The sequence below is a fragment of the Dasypus novemcinctus genome, chromosome 6 (assembly GCF_030445035.2).
Source record: "Dasypus novemcinctus isolate mDasNov1 chromosome 6, mDasNov1.1.hap2, whole genome shotgun sequence".
NCBI lineage: Eukaryota > Metazoa > Chordata > Mammalia > Cingulata > Dasypodidae > Dasypus > Dasypus novemcinctus.
The window spans coordinates 136,671,788-136,690,211 of record NC_080678.1 but is presented as its reverse complement, the minus strand read 5'-3'; the positions used below and the strand labels follow the sequence as shown (position 1 = coordinate 136,690,211).

Here is an 18,424-nt window from a genome sequence, read left to right as displayed (position 1 = left end):
AACATTCACATTATCTGGAGGAATCCCTTTCAGGAAAGTAATTAGATGCCATTTTATTCCTACATTTACAGGTTTTGATATTAAGTAGTATCTTATAACCGAAGGAACAAAGCCAAGTTGGATTTAAAAACAAAAAACAAAAACCCACCGAAGTTCTCAGCAGGTCTGTGACACACGGTGCCTAAGGACCCTGCTTCCCTCCTCAGGGCCTAGCAGGCTCCTGCTGGGGTTCCCGCCTCCCGCCTGGCTCGGGGCAGCGCTCCTCCTGCCCAGGGCCGGCCGGCGCCCTCGGGGCCGCGATCGCAGCTGGCCTCCCCGTGGCTGACAGCCACTCAGGGCCGAGGTGGCCTGCCTTTCCTCTTTAACTCTAAAGGACCTAGCGCTCAGAGGGAACGCAAGTTACACAGCACGTCTGACTCGTCTCCAGCAGTTCATTTTACCTAAGGTGAAAAAACGTTTCCAGTTTTTCTTTCACACTTTTAAAATGAAAGTTAATAGAGCACAAAGAACGTTACATTAAAAAACATACAAAAACCATGAGGTTCCCATATACCCCACTCCCCACCCCCACCCCATCATTTCTGTAAATTGTATTTTTTTAAAGATACACACATCACAAAAAAATGTTACATTGAGAAATATAAGAGCGAGGAGCGTGTTAAAGGGCCAAGATCGTTCGTGGCTAACCGCGCCGGGCGCTAAACTTGCTTTGCCCCCTGGAGGGGCCGCCCACGCGGCGCTGCCTGGGGCTGGCCGCGGCGGCACGGTGGCGTCGCGGGACCAGCCCACGGGCCCGCGCACGCGGGCTAGTGCGGGCGCGCGCCGAGCGCGCGGCCCCGCCCTCCCATGTGCGCGTGCGCGCCGGGCCGCGTGGCCGCCCCAGCCAGGCTGGAGAGGGCCGAGGCTGGGGGAGGACCGAGGTTGGGGGAGGGCCGAGGTTGGGGGAGGTCCGGGTTCGCGGAGGCGGCCTTTCAGCGGGACCGCGGGGAAGGGGTCCGGCAGTGGGAACAGGCAGGCGCGAAGTGGGAGGTGCGTGGGGAGGCGGGAAGGGAGCCCGGGTCCTGGAGGGTGGGCAGCAGAGGGGCAGGGAGGGCGCGGGCCCTGGGGGGTGGGCGGCAGGGGGGCGGGGAGGGCGCGGGCCCTGCGGGCTTGTTCTTCGCGCACCGGGCTTCCCGGGCTGGGGGTGGGGGAATGAAAAAAATGTTCTGTATCCCCCACACCCCACTGTATCCCCCTCACCCCACTCCTCCCGCACTAACAACCTCCCTCATCATTGTGGCACACTCATCGCACACCGCCAACACATTTTGGGGCACTGCTGCGCCACATAGATAATAGTTTACCCTGTAGTTCACCCTCTCTCCCAGTCCATCCAGTGGGTTATGGCAGGATATAAAATCTAGCATCTGACCCTGCCATATCATTCAGGACAACTCCAAGTCCTGAAAATGCCCCCACATCACATCTCTTCTTTCATCTCCCTGCCCTCAGCAACTACTGTGGCCACTTTCTCCACATCAGTAAGTTTGCAGTTCTTCCAATCAAATATCCTCTCAACCTATTTTTGTTCCCATTTTCCCCCAGGAAGAATTAGTCGACCAGGAAGAATTAGCAGTTATCTAGGTGAGTCCCTCTTTCTAACCTCATTTTTCCAGAATTACATTTATTTCATTAAAATATCCTTGGGGTGCAGATGTGGCTGAAGCAGTTGCGTGTCTGGCTCCCACATGCCTTCCCGCGGGTGCCTCCTAAAGGAGAGAAAGGGAGCAGACAACTACTGTGAACAGTGAGCAGACGGATGAGAGGCCACGGGGGACAGGGACATGGAATATCCTCACGTATTTACAAGTAACAGTCCCCCGAAGGCAACAAAACGTGCTTCTTAATAATACAAAAACAAATCTTTATGATATTAGATTAGGTAAAAATAAACATTCTTGTAGCTGAATTTCATTTTTAAGAACCTGACCATGAATTTGAGACTAAACTTCCACTTGAAAGACCTCCAAGAAAAAACTCATGAATCAAATGAAGGAAAATAGCTACTCAAAGGAACGTCCTTTTGTGCTTGTTTTGCCTCCGTTTCTGCCATGCAGATTGCTCGAGTCTTGCTACCCACATCTAAGAAATGAGATGAGTGGACAGGGTGCAGCTCGGTGCTGAGCGTGACCTCCTAGGAAAAAAGAAGAGATGAGGTGAAACTTGAGCCGCAAGCTGGCTGGTGCGCACAGAACAGACGCCAGTGCGTCCCACTGGGGCACGGCCACGAGTAAGATCCAGCTGTGCCATCACCCAGTACTTCCCATCCGGTGAATGGGACCCAAGAAGGTCCCTCTCCTGTGAAACAGCCCAGGCTCCTAACCATTCCGCAGTGTCTCTATCAAACACTTGGGTTCTTTATTTCCTAGGTCATTTCTAAAGATCTCCTGTGCCCTCCACATATAATTCTGCAGGGTTGTCAAGTAGCAGGGGATTCAAACTCAAACCAGTGCCCCCACCCCTTTCTTTTTTGAGACCCCGGAGCTGGGGATTGAGCCTCGGACCTCGAACAACCACCCCACCCCCCCCCCACCCCCCAGCCACAGGGGCTCTTCTGAGTTGTTTCCCTCATTGCTTTGCTCCTTTTGTTCTTGGAGGCACCGGGGCCTGAATCGCACCTTCCAGGTGGGAAGCAGGCGCGCCACCCTTTGCGCCACCTCCTCCCCCCAGGGCCCTTTTGCCCGGCGTGCCCGACACCTGAACAAAATCACCAAAGGAATCGTACTTTAACAGCGCGGCCGGAGGGGCCTTCCACCAGCCGTGCTCCAGACGGAACGCCCACGCGGGGCGCCAGCCGGAGTGTCCAGGCTCGGGAGTGTCCAGGCCTCCGCGGGCACGAACGCCCCCGGGCGCTGGCCAGTGTGCCCCGGGCCGGCCGGGGAGGGAGCCAGCTGCCGCACCAACCCGGCTCCGGCGAAGGCTCAGTGCTCAGGCCAGCCCCCGCCCCGCGGCCAGGGAGGGTTTCAGTTCCACAGGGAGTGTTAGGAGCAGGGCTCGGTAAATCTTAGGGCCTCAGCACCGCGGCGGCAGGGCGGGCGGCGCCACGAGGCCGGCACCGCCAGGAAGCCCCGCCGCGCACGCTCCGGGCCTCCCGCGGGGCTGGCGGGGCGCGCGGGGCCGCGGGGCGCGTGGGCTGGCGGGGCGCGGGGCGGCGGGGCGGCGGGGGCGCGTGGGCTGGCGGGGCGCGGGGCGGCGGGGGCGCGGGGCGGCGGGGGCGCAGGGGCAGCGGGGGCGCGGGGCTGACGGGGGCGGCAGGGCGCGAGGGGGGCGGCGGGGGCGGCAGGGAGCCTGGCAACGCCCACTCAGCCCGCGCCGCCCCCAGCCTTGAGCGCCCTTAGAATCAGTTTTCAGTTTTGGTACTTTACATCATCTAATGATTCTTTCAAGTAGTGCTCATGGGTTGAAATAAATCTGCGTTTATAGGCCTTATACTTAATTTTTTTTTTTCTAATTGAGAATTTTAGGATCCAAATTACATTCCCTTAGCAGATGGAAGCCATTGCTCTCTTGGATTCCCGGAAAAATTGTTGCTGCCTTATTTTGGTTCCTTTCTATTTTATTGTTATGTTTTTATCAGAAAGTTATATCCATTTACAGTTGAGAATAGGTTGAAATCGTGGTTCCTTTCTAGAGCTGCCCAAAAGTCCTGTTGTAGTCGTCATTCATTTTCACCTTAACCAAAATTTCTTAAAAGGGTAAAGCAGGTGGTTGCTCCTGTCCACAAGGCACATTATTTTATTGGTTCTGTTAATTATGACATGATAAAAAGTCCTAGACCGTAGGTAAAAATTGAAAAGGTTTGATCAAGGTGAAATTCAACTTCCATCACCAATTATATTCTGTGAAAATATTCCTCCTAACATAAAATATGGAAGCAAGTATTATTAACTGCAAGTTTTATTATACTTAATAATTATAATTAAGACTATCACAGAAGAATAAAATTATCAAAAAATTTTTTGATGATAATATATGGAATGAATATAAACCTAACAAGAAAGCACCCTTGTCTTAACCTGACTTGTATATTCCTACTATGTTCAATAGTCTCCTGTTTTAATATAATAGTACATATAATCCAGGGGATCATATTTTTTCTCCAGTTTGGAGAAATTATCTTACTATTAAAGTACTGCCCCAGTGCATTCTCTTCTCTCTGCTTCTAAAACATTTAGTAGTTGGCCACTAGAAACCTAGCTCAGTCCCTTAAAACTATAACTCATGCTTACTCTTCTTTGGCACTGCATTCTGGAACATTGACCAGATCTTCCAGCTCACTGTCTTATGCTTCAAATTTTCTTCTTCTTTGCTATTTCGTTAATATTATCTAAATTTTTTTTCATATTTTGACCTTTTTAACATCTCAGACTCCTAATTTTTTTTTTTTTTTTTTTTTTTTTTTTTGAGTTAACCGGGCTGGGGATTGATAACCTCATATGTGGGAAGCCAGTGCTCAACCACTAATCTATACCAGCTCCCCAGAGGTTTTTTTTCCCTCCTCCATTTGTTTGCTTTTTGTTATTGTTTTAGGAGGTACTGGGGATCCAACCTGGGCAGGCGCTCAACCACTTAAGCCACATCCGCTCCCCCTAATTCGTTCTTTTTCATAATAGGCATTTCTCCTTTTATAGATGTCTTGTCTCTCATTTCTTTGGCTATGTCAGGTAAACATCTTTCAAAATCCCCATTTTTCTGTACTGGCTACGTGTTTTCGGTGTTAGCTCTTGTCCTTCTGATTGGCAGCCGCCCTTTGGGGTGCTGGTTTTCCTCGGATGTTGTGCTTGCGTTTCTTGACTGGAAAGTCCTGCCACTGACTCCAAGTCCTCTATTTACCTGTTTTCTTCTTCTTTTTTTATCTTTCTATGGAATTAATTCATTACTTTAATATATTTAAAAATTTACTTTCAAGGGGTTAAAAACAACCAAGAAAATAGAATAGGAAGAAGAGGCCATGTCCAGGGGAGCAGATGTGGCTCAAGTGGTTGAGCATCCACTTCCCACATATGAAGTCTCAGGTTCAATCCCTGCTACCTCAAAAGAAAAAAAGAAAGAAAATTGGTGCACTGATGGCCTTCATCTACTAAATTATTTTTATTTTTAATTTTCAAATTTACTTTTGAGGTACTGGGGCTGGGGTTTAAACCTGGGACCTCATTTGTAGGAAGCCAGCACTCAACCACTGAGCCACGTTGGCTCCCCGAATTATTTTTAATCAATTTTACTGATACATATTCATAAAGCATACAATCCATCCAAAATGTATAGTCAGTGGTATTTCTTGTGATCACAGAGTTGTGCATTCATCACTTCAATCAATATTAGAGTGTTTTCATTATTCCAATAATAATAATAAAAAACAGACAAACCAAAAACTCTACCCCTTAATCTCTCTTTCCATCCCCTGCCGTACATAGCTGCTATTCTGTTTCCATCTCTCTAATTTATTTGTATTTATATTTTGTATAGATGGAGTCAAACAATTTGTAGTACCTTTTTTTTCTTTTTACCCTTAATAGAAGATTGTTAATAGATTACTACACACTATTTTATTTCTTTATTCCCCCTCATTGTTTACGCTCGCTGTCTGCTTCTGTGTCTCTTTGCTGTGTGCTCTTTGTCTCCTCCTCTTCTCTTTAGGAGGCACCAGAACCGAACTTGGCATCTCCCACGTGGGACAGAGGCACTCAGTTGTTGGAGCCATCTCACTTCCCTGGTTTGTGGTGTCTCTCATTGTCTTTCCTCTTTGTGTCTCATTGTTGAATCATCTTGTTGCATCAGCTCACTGCCTGCCCATCACACTAGCTCGCCTTTTTCAGGAGGCACCGCAAACCAAACCTGGGACTTCCCGTGTGGTAGGTGAGAGCCCAATCACTTGAGCCACATCCACTTCCCCTATTAACATTTTGCATCCTTTTTTTTTTCTTTTTTACCCTTAATGGAAAATTTTAAGTATATTAGTATACACTATTGCCCATAGTTGGCATTGGTTGTATTTTTGTCTAGTAACATCTTTTTTTTTTTTTAAGATTTATTTTTTTTTATTTATTTCTCTCCCCTCCCCCTCCCCCTCCCCACCCTGGTTGTCTGTTCTCTGTGTCTATTTTGCTGTGTCGTCTTCTTTGTCTGCTTCTGTTGTCAGCGGCATGAGAATCTGTGTTTCTTGTTGTTGCATCATCCTGTTGTGTCAGCTCTCTGTGTGTGCAGCACCATTCCTGGGCAGGCTGTACTTTCTTTCATGCTGGGCGGCTCTCCTTTGGGGCGCACTCCTTGCGCATGGGGCTCCCCTACATGGGGGACACCCCTGCGTGGCAGGGCACTCTTTGTGCACATCAGCACTGCATGTGGGCCAGCTCCACATGGGTCAAGGAGGCCCGGGGTTTGAACCGAGGACCTCCCATGTGGTAGATGGATGCCCTACCCACTGGGCCAAGTCCACCGCCTCTATTAACATCTTGTAATATTAATATATATTTGTTCTGTTTCAAAGAAAAATAGTGATATATATGCAATGTTAACCCATACTCCTATTTCACATGAGGTTTTGCTATGCAACACAGTCCTGTGTTACTTTTTTTAGCTTTCTTTCTAGTAATGTATATGACCTTAGACTTTCTCTTTCAACCACTATCATACCCATATTAACACCGCTAGTTACACAAATGCTATGATGTGCTTTCACCATTTCTGCACATTTCCAAAGATTTACAAAAACTTTTTAGCAATTCTGTGCAGATTAAACCTCAACTTTCATTCTCTAACCTCATTCTCTTTTCTGGTGACCTATATTCTAATTATTAACTCCATGAGTTTGCAATCATTACCTGGGTTGTTGAATAGCAGGATGGGACATTCAGTGGGGTGTGGGGTGCCAGGGGGCAGTGCAATGGCATGGGACTCCCAAGGTGCCTGGCTGCTGGGGGAGAGGGGGCCACTGCCGCTGCCTCATTGGCCACCCTCAGCCTGCAAGTGAGCAGACAGCTGCCTCTCCAGGCTCAGGGAGGAGGGAGCCTCAGGGCTCGGACCACCCATGGAGCTTCTCGCAGCTTTTCAACTGTCATCTCCTACAGCGTTCTGGGTGATGGGTCTAACCCTATGGTCATCCTATCTGAATTCTTCAAAATTTTATGTACATTGAGGGTGACCTTTCTCATTTTCCAGCTATGATACCCATTTATATTTTTAAAATATCTTTTGTCATTTCTATGAATTTTTGTCAGAGAGGGGACTGCAGTATGTGCTCTGAAAGTCACTTTGATTCTGTTTAATTGTGCACATCTATGAGAAGTGTTAGGTAGTTCTTGGGGGTGGGGTAAGAATGGTTGTACAAGCTTTGGAATCAGGGAGACCTGGAATTAAATCTCAGCTCTAAAATGTCTTTTTTTTTTCTTAAAGATTTCTTTTCATTTATTTATTTCTCTCTCCATCGCATTGTTTGCGCTCGCTGTCTGCTCTCTGTGTCTATTCATTGTGTACTTGTCTTCTTAGGAGGTATGGGGAACAGAACCCGGGACCTCTGGTGTGTTTGGTGGTCACCCAACTTCTTGAGCCACATCTGCTTCCCTAAAATGTCTTCTTTAAGGCCTTTGTTTAATATCACTCAAACTTACCTTCCCCACCTGTAAATGAGGAAAATAGTGTTTATTATTTCTTCTTATTAAATTTCCATTATTAAATGGAAAAGTTTGTAAGGTAGTTTTCTCTTTCTTTTCAGCCACAGGAACCTGCACACTGAGCTGGTTGACACCTGCCCTGTCAAGTCTCCATGATGCTGGGTCCCGAGGGAGGCGAAGGATTCGTGGTCAAGCTCCGTGGCTTGCCCTGGCCTTGCTCTATTGAGGATGTGCAGAATTTCCTCTCCAACTGCTAAATTCAAGATGGAGCATCAGGCTTTCATTTCATCTGCACCAGGGAAGGCAGATGGAGTGGTGAGGCTTTTGTTGAACTCACATCAGAAGATTATACCAAGTGGCCCTGAAAAAAGGACAGAGAAACCAGAGGACACAGATGTACTGACATATTCAAGTCTTAAACAGAACCAAAATGGGTGCTGAAGTACAGTGCTGCATTTAGTACTAGTTAAGACAGTTCAAGTTAATACAGCTTATTTTCTAGGAAAACCCTTCTTTTGTCTATGCAAGGAACAGTAAGTGGTTATTTTTTATTTTTTTAAAAAAATATTTGTGTATTTTTAAAGATACATAGAGTACACAAAATATTATTTTTTACAGAAGTCTGTACTTTATGCAGTTACTCACAGTTACTATGCTATCATAACTGAAATTTCAGTTGTGTTGTTGGGAGACTGATATTTAATTGATGCCTTCTCTGATGTGGGAGTCCACTCTAGCAGGCCCCTTCAAGCATTCTGTCAACCCTGGATGTTGACTTGCCACCTGTTAGCTATAACTTGGATATTTACATTTCTTAGCGCTTTGAGACTGTGTATTTTTTTGTATAAAGAAAGCAAGTTTTTATTCAATAAACTTCTCCTAATATTGAAAAAAAAACCCAAAATCCTGAGAAAGCAAGGATTACCTCTGTAATATAGTGCTGTCACATTTTATGGAATTTAAATCAGGATTCACTCAAATTTAAAATAATAAGAATAAATGTTTGAAAGTTGTAGGTAGTTCTCTTAATCTTTTAAAAATTGTCAGGAATCAGAATTTCAAAACACTCTTGAATAGTAAAATGGGGGCTATGTTGTTACTATATTTGGTCCCTTTAACTAGCACTCAAAACTTCAGTTCATTGCTTGCCTGTATCCTGTAAATGTTTTGTATGGCTTTGACAATTCTGTGACTGATCTGGTGACTTGTGTTGCTATTTTACTACTCAGTGTTGTTATAATTCAGAATCTTTTAAAGGTATCCATTATTATGATTTGTTGGAAGAAAATATTTCTCTTTAATAAAATTCTTATTTATTATGAAAACTAAAAAATAATTCAGAATCTTTTTTTGAAAACCGAGCTCACCCAAGTATTCATTTAGTAGTGATGTTAATGATGATTTTGTAAAATGTGAAAATTGATAACTCTGGAATAGATTTTGATTTTTAATAAAATTTGATTTTGTGTACGGTGCTGTTAAAATGATAGTCAACTGGGAAATCCTGGGGAAATAAAAAGCAGATTAAAACAAAATTTCTTTAGAACATTTGTAGATTTATGTTCTTTGAGGGTGCAGCCTCTCTACATTATTCCCAATAGGAAAATTAATAAGTACATAGGGAGTGACTCTTGCCATGTCTTCAGTTACACATTCTGTACTTTGCTGCTGTGTATTGTAACATGGGTTTTGTTGTTGTTTTTTTCATTTTGGGTTTAGACTTTAGAATATGCATGTAATTTTCACAAGAATGGGAGCATGCCTTAATTATTCATGTGTAATATTCTACATGATCCAGTGAAACTGTCTCTTTTAAAAATTAATTAAAAATTTTTTTCTGAATCATAAACTGAAACAATGTTTATAGATCTTTGGACAATTATGTTTGTATATAATCTTAGAAATAGACTTGGCAGGTTAAAAGTCCATTTATATTTTGATACCCAGTAGCCTCCCAAAGTTGGAGATGGTTATGGCCAGGAATAGTTGCCCAAACCTATACCAACCATAGATAATGATTATTCTTTTTAAACTTTTCTAATAAGTCAAAATGGTATTTTTGTGGCTTTTTTACATTTGCATTTAGTTTTCAATAATGAAATTTATCAGTCATTAACTTTATTGTTTCTGCCTTGAATATTAGGCACATTCCACCTAAATACTAATATTTTACATTATTCACTTTAAGAACAATAATTTACTTAAAAACTTCAAAAACTGAACTGATATAAAATTCTTTTTTATTATGGATGAGGTACAGGTACAATCTTATTCCAGATGGTTTGTTGTCCTAACAAGATTAATTGAATTCTTTCCCCATAGCTTTGAAATACTTTTATCAAGTAAGAAATTCCAGTGTTCTTCGTTCTGGTACTTTTCTTCTATGGAAGCACTACCAAACAGGTTGGAATCTTACAGTAGTATATTTACATACCTACATATCATTGTATACATCATTCATATCTCACCGTTATTTTATATTTTTTTCTTCTGATGAAGATTATAATTGTTCTATTTAATAATTTCACTAAAGTTGCTTTTAAAAATTTTGCCATTATATTTGGAAACTGAAATTTAAAATACAGTGACATTTATAATCACTCAAATAAGATGAACTACTTAGGTATAAACCTAAGGTGTAAACAAAACAAACCTTAGGTGTAAACAAAACAAACATACCCCAGGACTTTTATGCTGAAAACTACAAAACAGTGATTGAAAGATATCAAAGAAATTCTACAGAAATGGATCTAAATACTGTGTTTGTGGTTTGGAATACTCAACACAGTAAAGATGTCAATTTTCCTCAAACTGATATACAGTTTAATACTGTTCTCATAAGTCTGGCAAGAGATTTTGTAGCCATCAACAAGATTATTCTGAAGTTTATATGAAACACAAAGAAATTAGAATAGCTAAAATAATTTTGAAAAAAGAAGAATAAAGTAGGAGGAATCACTTTACTCAATTTCAAGACTTATTACATAAGTATAATAATAAAAACTGTGATTTTGGCAAAGGGAGAGATATATTGATCAATGGACAGAATAGAGAACCCAGAAAGAACCCCCATAAAAAAAGTGCAAACGCATGGAAGGATAGGATTTTATCATGGTGCTGAAGCAATTGGTTATCCAGAGGCAAAACAAACGAGAACAGCAACCCCAAAGTGTCAACTTAAACCTTATTATACCTTATTCAAGAAATAACAAAATGGATCAAAGACTTAAATGTAAACTGTAAAACTGAAAAGTTTGGAAAAAATCTAGGAGAAAGTCTTTGGAACCTAGAACTTGGTGAGTAGTTTGTAGAAATGACACCAAAAGCTTAACTCATAAAAGAAAAACTAAATAAGTTTGACTTTGTCAAAATAAAATACTTTTGCTCTGTGAAGGACCCTATTAAGAAGATGAATAGAGAAGCTACTGATGGGGAAAAACAGTTGTATGTCAAATATCTGACAATAGACTCATATCTAGAATATATTAATCATTCTTAAAACTTAACAGTAAAAATCCAATTAGAAAATGTGCAAAAGACACAAAGAGACATTTCACCAAAGAGGATATAAAGATGTCAAATAAGCATGTAAATAGATGTTCAACATCATTAGCCATTAGAGAAATGCAAATTAAGACCACAGGAGTTATCATTACATACCTATTAGCATAGCTAAAAAAACAACAGTGACAACATGAAATGCTGGGAAGGATGTGAAGAAACTGGATTTCATATGTTGCTGGTAAGAATGTAAAATAGTACAACCACTTTGGAAAATTGGTGTTTCTTAAACAACAAAACATGAAATTACCATGTGACCAAACAACTGCTCTTCTATGCATTTACCCCAGAGAAATGAAAACTCAAGTCCTCCCCAAAACCTGTATTTGATTGTTCCTGGCAGCTTTGACTGTAATACCTAAAAACTGGAAACAACCAAAATCCATTCAAGAGGTGAAAGGTTAAACAAACTGGTATATCCATACCATGGAATCCTACCCAGCAATAAAAAGAAATGAACTATTGATACATGCAACAACTTGGAAGGATTTCAAGGGCATTATGCTGAGTGAAAAACAGCCAATTTCAAGCAGTCACATAATGTGTGAGTCCATTTGTTTAACATTCTCAAAATGACAAAATTAGAGCTGGAGAACAGAAGAGTGAAGGCCAGGGATTAGGGAGGGTGGAGGGTGGGTGTGACCAAAAAGGGGACCCAAGGGAGATCTTTGTGGTGATGGAAGATTCTGGATCTGGATTGTAGTGTTAACAGAAATCTATACATGCGGTAAAATGACACAGAACTACACACATACTTTATACCAGTGTCAGTTTCCTGGTTTCAATAATGTACTCCAGTTAGGAAAATTGTAAACTATGGGGAAGTGGGTCCTGAAAGACCAATAACTGAGACTCAATATCCCTCCCAGAGATGGCTCCCTTGTCTGTTTGCTTGTTGTCTGTTTTTGTTTTTTGTTTTCCCCTTTAGGAGGCACTGGGAACTGAACCTGGGACCTCCAATTGGGAGGTGGGTACACAACTGCTTGAGAACATCTGCCTCCTGCTCGTTTGTTTTTGCTCATTGTCTTGCTTGTTGTTTTTGTCCTTTTTTTCTCCTTGTCTGTTCTCATTGTCCACTTGTTTTTGCTCAATGTCTGCTTGTCTGCTCACTGTTTGTCTTCCTTAGGAGGCACTGGGAACCAAACCTGGGACATCCCATGTGGGAGATGGGCGCTCAACTGCTTGAGTCACATCTACTCCCCCTCAGTATATGTTTTTAAAAGTAGTTTTATTCACACACCATACAATCCACCCAAAATGTACAATCAATGGCTTTCAGTATAATCACAGTGTGCTTTCATCACCACAATCAATTTTAGAACACTGTCATAGCTCCAAAAAGAAGAAATTCTCACCCCTGATTCTCTCCTGTTATTGACACTTAGCACTGGTGTGGTACCTTTGTTACAATTGATGGAGGAATATTAAAAATCACTGTTAACTCTAGACCATAGTTTGCATTAGGTGTATCTTTTTCCGTATACCACCCTATATTAACACCTTATAATTTGTTCCAGTTCATCTAAAATTCAATATTAAGTGCTGCCTTCACATCTGGTAAAACCAGGAGGGCCTGGAAAGACCTAACCTAACTCTGTTCCTGTGGATAAGATCCTAGCCAAGCAACTCTCCTTATCACGAGACCAGTCACGGCATCTGCTTATCCCCCAGTAATGGGCTCCAGTCCCCTGCCAGTCCAGGGAATTTTCCCAACAAAACAATTACACATCCAGCAGGAACCAAACAGAGCCTGCCCCCCACAGCCCCTCCTTGCTCACTTTGCTCCCTAGTGCATCCCCCAGGTAGCCCTGTGTAGAACCTGATATTCTCTTGCCCAGTCTGTGTATATATGGCCCAATAAGCTGCCACTGATGGCGTCTGTCCAGTGGGAGGTGTCGTGTATTCTGCCTTCCCTATAACCTGAGGCAGGAAGCCATACCTCACCTAAAGAGTGAAGGGAGGTGAAGGACACAACTGGGTAAGGGTATGAGGGAGCTCTGGTTACAATCTCTGTAATTCCCTGTGAATCTATAATTATTTCAAAAATAAGTTAAATCTATCATTTAGACTATTTGGAAAAGAGGAGCATATACAGTGTTTGCTAGAGCTAGCTTGTCCTGACAGGCTTGTATTGATTCCTGTAATTAATTTCAGGAATTTTGTTGGTTGCTAACCAGCCATTATTAAAATGTTAATGAGGGCATATGGGAATCTCCTCTATTTTTTCAAGGTAACATTTTGTGTGATCTATGTATCTTTTAAAAATAAATAAAAAATATACTAAAAATGTTAATGATATAAACTTACCATGGAATAAATTATATTTAAAAACATTTTTACAAAATAAAATGAAACAGCAAGGTGCAAAAACATATACAAAGACCGAAAACCCTGAAGACATTTGATTGGATTAAAACAGTCTTTTCATTTAGGAAAGTGGTATGTATTTCTATTCATTCAAGACTTCCCCCCCCCCCCCCCCCATGTAGCACAGTCCAGCTTATAATTTTCTTTGGAGGTTTAAAAAAATTTTAATGCTAACTAATGTATATGTTTGATGCTACTGTGAATGAGAATTTATATTCTGGCTTTTCTTAAAGTAGAAGAAATGATAGATGTTATATTGGTCATCTCTCAATAATACTATTGAGTTTAGTATTATTTGATAGTATGTTTGATTAATTGTTTTATGATATTTTCCATCAGAAAGATACTTTGTTTCCCTTTGAAATTAGGGGCGATCCTTGACATTTTGAGAATGACTTATTCTCCAATAAATTTTACTCTGATACTTTACGCTTATATCAATGATACTTTCCTCAATCAATTATTACATTGGAGATTGCAAAATGGTGTTTTCTCATTTTGTCATTCCTTTTGCATACATTAGCTGGTGTTCTTTCAAGAAGAGGTGTTCTTTATTTTCTTTCTCATGTGTATCACTATAGACTTATGGATTTTAAAAATTTATTTATATTCAATATGTTACAATCAAATGTAGTCTTCATTTTTAAAAAGTCTGTTATTTTATGTAATTGTCTTAAATATCTCTACGTAAATTGAGAAACACATGGAACAATATTATAATTATTGCTTCAACCATCAAAATCAATTTAGAAAACTTGAAAGTCTGTTGTACTTAATCATATTTTTACTCCTTTTTTCCCTTCTTTTTTTCACTTCCTTTTGCTTTCAAAAACTTACTTTAGTTATTTTTTTAGGTTAGGTCTTCTGGTGACAAATTCTCTTGGTTTACCTTTGTCTAAGAATTTATTAAATTTCCATTTATTCTTTTTTTCTCTCTATTTTATTCTTTAATGAATTGTTTTTTTCTTGATGCTTTCAATAATTTTTTTCTTTATTTCATTTTCAGTGATGTGTTCTTCACTATGATATGTGTTGGCATGGATTTCTTTAGGTTTTTCCTGTCTGTGGTTCAGGCTGTAGACTTATGTCTTTTGTCAAATTTGAGAATTTTTCAGCCACTATTTTGCCAAATGATTTTTTAGCTCTACCTTTTTCTCGTTTTGGGACTCCAATGATGTAAATGCTATTATTTTTCCACATTGTCCTAGTAATTTTTTCAGTCTACTCTCTTTTCAGATTGGGCAATTTCTACTGTTCTGTCTTCAAGTTCACTGGTTTTTTCAGCTGTCCTCTCTATTCTACTGTTGAAACCACCACTGAGTATTTTATTGCACTTGTATTTTTTTCAGTTCTAAAATTACCATTTGTTTCTTCTTTATATCTTCTCTTTCTTTATCAAGACTTAATTGTTCATAATTATTCATTGAAGCATTTTATGATAGTTGCTTTAAAATCCTTGTCAGATAATTCCAACCTCTGGTTCATCCCACTGTTGGTGTCAGCCTTGATTGCATTTCTCATTCAAGTTGTGATTTTCCTCATTCTTGGCATGATGGGTGATTTTTTACTGTATCCTGGGTATTATGTTACCAGACTTTGGCTCTTATTTAAATCTTTGTTACACAAGCCCCCTCTGATGCAGCACAGGCCAGAGAGAGGGGTGCTGGTAGGGGTGAAAGTTGGGGTTCTCCTCTTAGCCTCCATCGACAGCAGGGCAATAAATATTCCTCAGTCAGACAGGGCAGGAGTGTGAGTCCAGGCTCTTCCCTGAGGACACCACATGGATGGGAGAGGGAGAGGGGCCTAGTCGCTCCTCCGTAAGTCATCTACACTGACATTTTAGAGGAGGTGTGGGGCTTATTGCTGGAAGCTCATGAAAATCCTAGCTTTACACTCAGCCTTTCTTGACACTGTTGGAGGAGGGAGCTAGCTATAATTATGTAAAAGGATGGAAGGCTAAGCTCCCCACTGGGTGGAGGTAGGTCTGCAGCTTTTATTATTATTATTACTACTACTACTATTGTGTATAGTTGAATATATCAGTTATTGTCTAAATGTTTTCTGTCTTACTATGTTGACCTTTTCCTTGTCCTCTGGTTAGAGAACTATGACTTTTGTTGGGGATGGTCTTATCTGTACCTGTCAGTGTTTCCAGATTGCCTGCTTCTCCAGGCCCCAGTTTGGGATATATGATGCAAAAAGAAAATGCTTGGAACTCACTGCTATGTTTTTCCTGTTTTTTATTTGAAACAAGTCAATTTTATTGATGCATATTATTTCCTGGGGTTTTCAGGTCCCTGGCCATCTGCCTTCTTATCCCTGACTTTCAGTCTTATTGTATATAATGTCCATGACTATTAGCTTAGTTAGAGGAATAGGAGAAGTGTGTCTACTTAATTTCCTATACTTTCTACTTAATGCTCAAATTTTGTCCAGTGGGAGCCACTTCAAATTGGGTCTGATTTCTTATTTTTTATTTATTTATTTAATCTTCCCTTGCCCCCCCCCCCAATTGTCTGCTCCCTGTGACCATTTGCTGCATGATCTTCTGTGTTCAATTCCATTCTTGTCAGTGGCATGGGGAATCTGTGTCTCTTTTTGTTGCATCATCTTGCTGTGTCAGCTCTCTGTGTGTGTGGTGCCATTCCTGGGCAGGCTGAACTTTCTTTTGCGCTGGGCGACTCTCCTTATAGGGCACACTCCTTGCACGTGGGGCTCCCCTACTTGGGGCACACCCCTGCGTGGCATGGCACTCCCTGTGTGTATCAGCACTGCACGTGGGCCAGCTCCACACTGGTCGAGGAGGCCCTGGGTTTGAACTGTGGACCTCCCATGTGGTAGGCAGATGCTCTATCCGTTGAGCCAAGTCCGCTTCCAGGTCTGATGCCCTTTTGACGTGACATTGTTATTCTTTTTTGCACTTCCCTGTACTTTGTCAAATCACAATGTCTCAGGCACACCTTCTACTTTCTTTGTCCTCCTGAACAAGATAAAGGAATGTCACAAAAGACAAAGCAGGGTGGTGATGGTAGCACAACACTGTGAATATAATTAGCAGCACTAAATTATATATTTGAAAGTGGTTAAAAGGGGAGATTTTAGGTTGTATATAAGTTACTAGAATAAAAATAAAATAGCCCAAAAAAACCATAGGACTGTACAACACCAACAGTGAACCCTAATGTAAACTATGGACTATAGATAATAGTACAATTATAATATTCTTTTAGCAATTATAACAAAGCTTCCACACTAATGCAATATGTCAATAATGGGAGGGAAGTATATGGGAACTTGGTATTTTCTCCATGATTTTTCTGTAAACCTACAACTTCTCTAATAAAAATTTTATAAAAAAAATAAAGCAGTGGTAGCAGAGTGAGGACTGTTTGGAATTTAAAAAGGGTAAAATGATAAGTAAACCAAGTACAATGTATAATTCTTTTTTTTTTAATGTATAATTCTTGACTTGATCCTGTTTTTAAAAATAACTTCAAACATCTTAATAAAAGTGTTGTAATAGAAATTCTTGGGATAACTGGGGAAATTTGAACAGGAACTTGATAGACTTTTTTTAAAATTTCTGTTCAATTTTATAGGTGTGATAATGGTATTGTGATTATGAAGGAATATGTCCTTAATTGTAAAAGATTCATGATGACATATTTAGGGCTGAAGTGTCATCATGTCTGCAATTTATTGACCAAGATTGGTTTTCTCTTGAACAGGCTGCCGGCCTTGCTCCTTGCATGCCCCTACAGTCTCCCTCCTCCAACCTGACTACTTTGAAATTTATCTGGCAACTGAAGGACTGCAGAGAAAAACAACTCAGACTGCAGGGGAAAAAGGAGGGGAAAGACAAGTTCAGATACTAGCTATTCCAAGCTATCAACCTTGGCCCTTCCTTCCCCCTCTTCCCTTCCTCTGTCCCAGCTCTTACAGATGACAGGTGGCCTAATTACTGCAGAGTAAAACAATCTAACCAAGTGCTCCTAACTCCACTCTCATTAAACTACTGCCAATGTCAAAGATCAAACCTCTACCGTCCTCCAAGCCACACGCAGCCCTTGAAAAGCTTGCTGTCCTTTTTATCAATGGAGTTGAGGTTTACTCTCTCTCCCCTTCCTTGGTAGCTATGAATAAAGTCATCCTTGCCTGTTTCCCACAGTCCAGTACAGCTTTTTTTTTTTTAATATTTCTTTCAAATGGCTCAGCACAAATAAAAATTAGTATATACAAATAAAGAAAATATGTCAAAATATTAACAACTGGTGACTCTAGGTAAGGTATGAATACATCTATTGCTCATTGAATTCTATTGCATTTCTATTTGAAACGTTTGTAAGAAAATGCCAGGTTTTGTTTGACCAAGAAAAAGATAGTTGTTTACTGAAACAAGCTACGTAACACTTATGCCCTTCAAATCGCGTTTTTTGTGAAATGCTAAAAGGTTGTATACAGTCCTTTTAAGAGTGACAAGGCTGTGTGAAAATTTTCTCATAAAACAGACTAAGTAAACTACAGGAGTGTGTGTGATAAGCTCATGTGTCAACTTGGTCAGGTGATGGTGTCCCGTTGTTTGGTCAAGGCAAGCACTGGCTTGCCTTGTTACTGTGAGGATATTTCATGGACTTAAATAATCAGTAAGATGATTGCATCTATGGCTGATTAGATCTACAATCAACTGAGATAGCTTTCAATGAGGAGAGAAGTTTGAGCCAATCAGTCAGCGGCCTGAAAAGGAGAGGTAATGGGAAGCAGATGTGGCTCAGGCGATGGGACTCCAGTCTACCATACAGGAGGTGCAGGGTTCGATCCCCTGTGCCTTCTGGTGAAGGTGATCCGGC

The 18,424-nt window shown here is 41.1% G+C and overlaps 2 long non-coding RNA genes across 2 annotated transcripts; one reads left to right on the top strand and one right to left on the bottom strand.

Moving 5' to 3' along the window:
- Positions 1-900: 900 nt before the first annotated feature.
- Positions 901-9,119, top strand: LOC131278855 (uncharacterized). The gene is made up of 3 exons (XR_009186307.1): positions 901-1,029; positions 1,585-1,623; positions 7,751-9,119. It is a non-coding gene; the product is annotated as an uncharacterized lncRNA (long non-coding RNA).
- LOC131278856 (uncharacterized) lies at positions 1,880-3,037 on the bottom strand. Its single transcript, XR_009186308.1, has 2 exons — positions 2,765-3,037; positions 1,880-2,173 (listed from the first exon to the last, which is right to left on the bottom strand). It is a non-coding gene; the product is annotated as an uncharacterized lncRNA (long non-coding RNA).
- Positions 9,120-18,424: the final 9,305 nt, after the last annotated feature.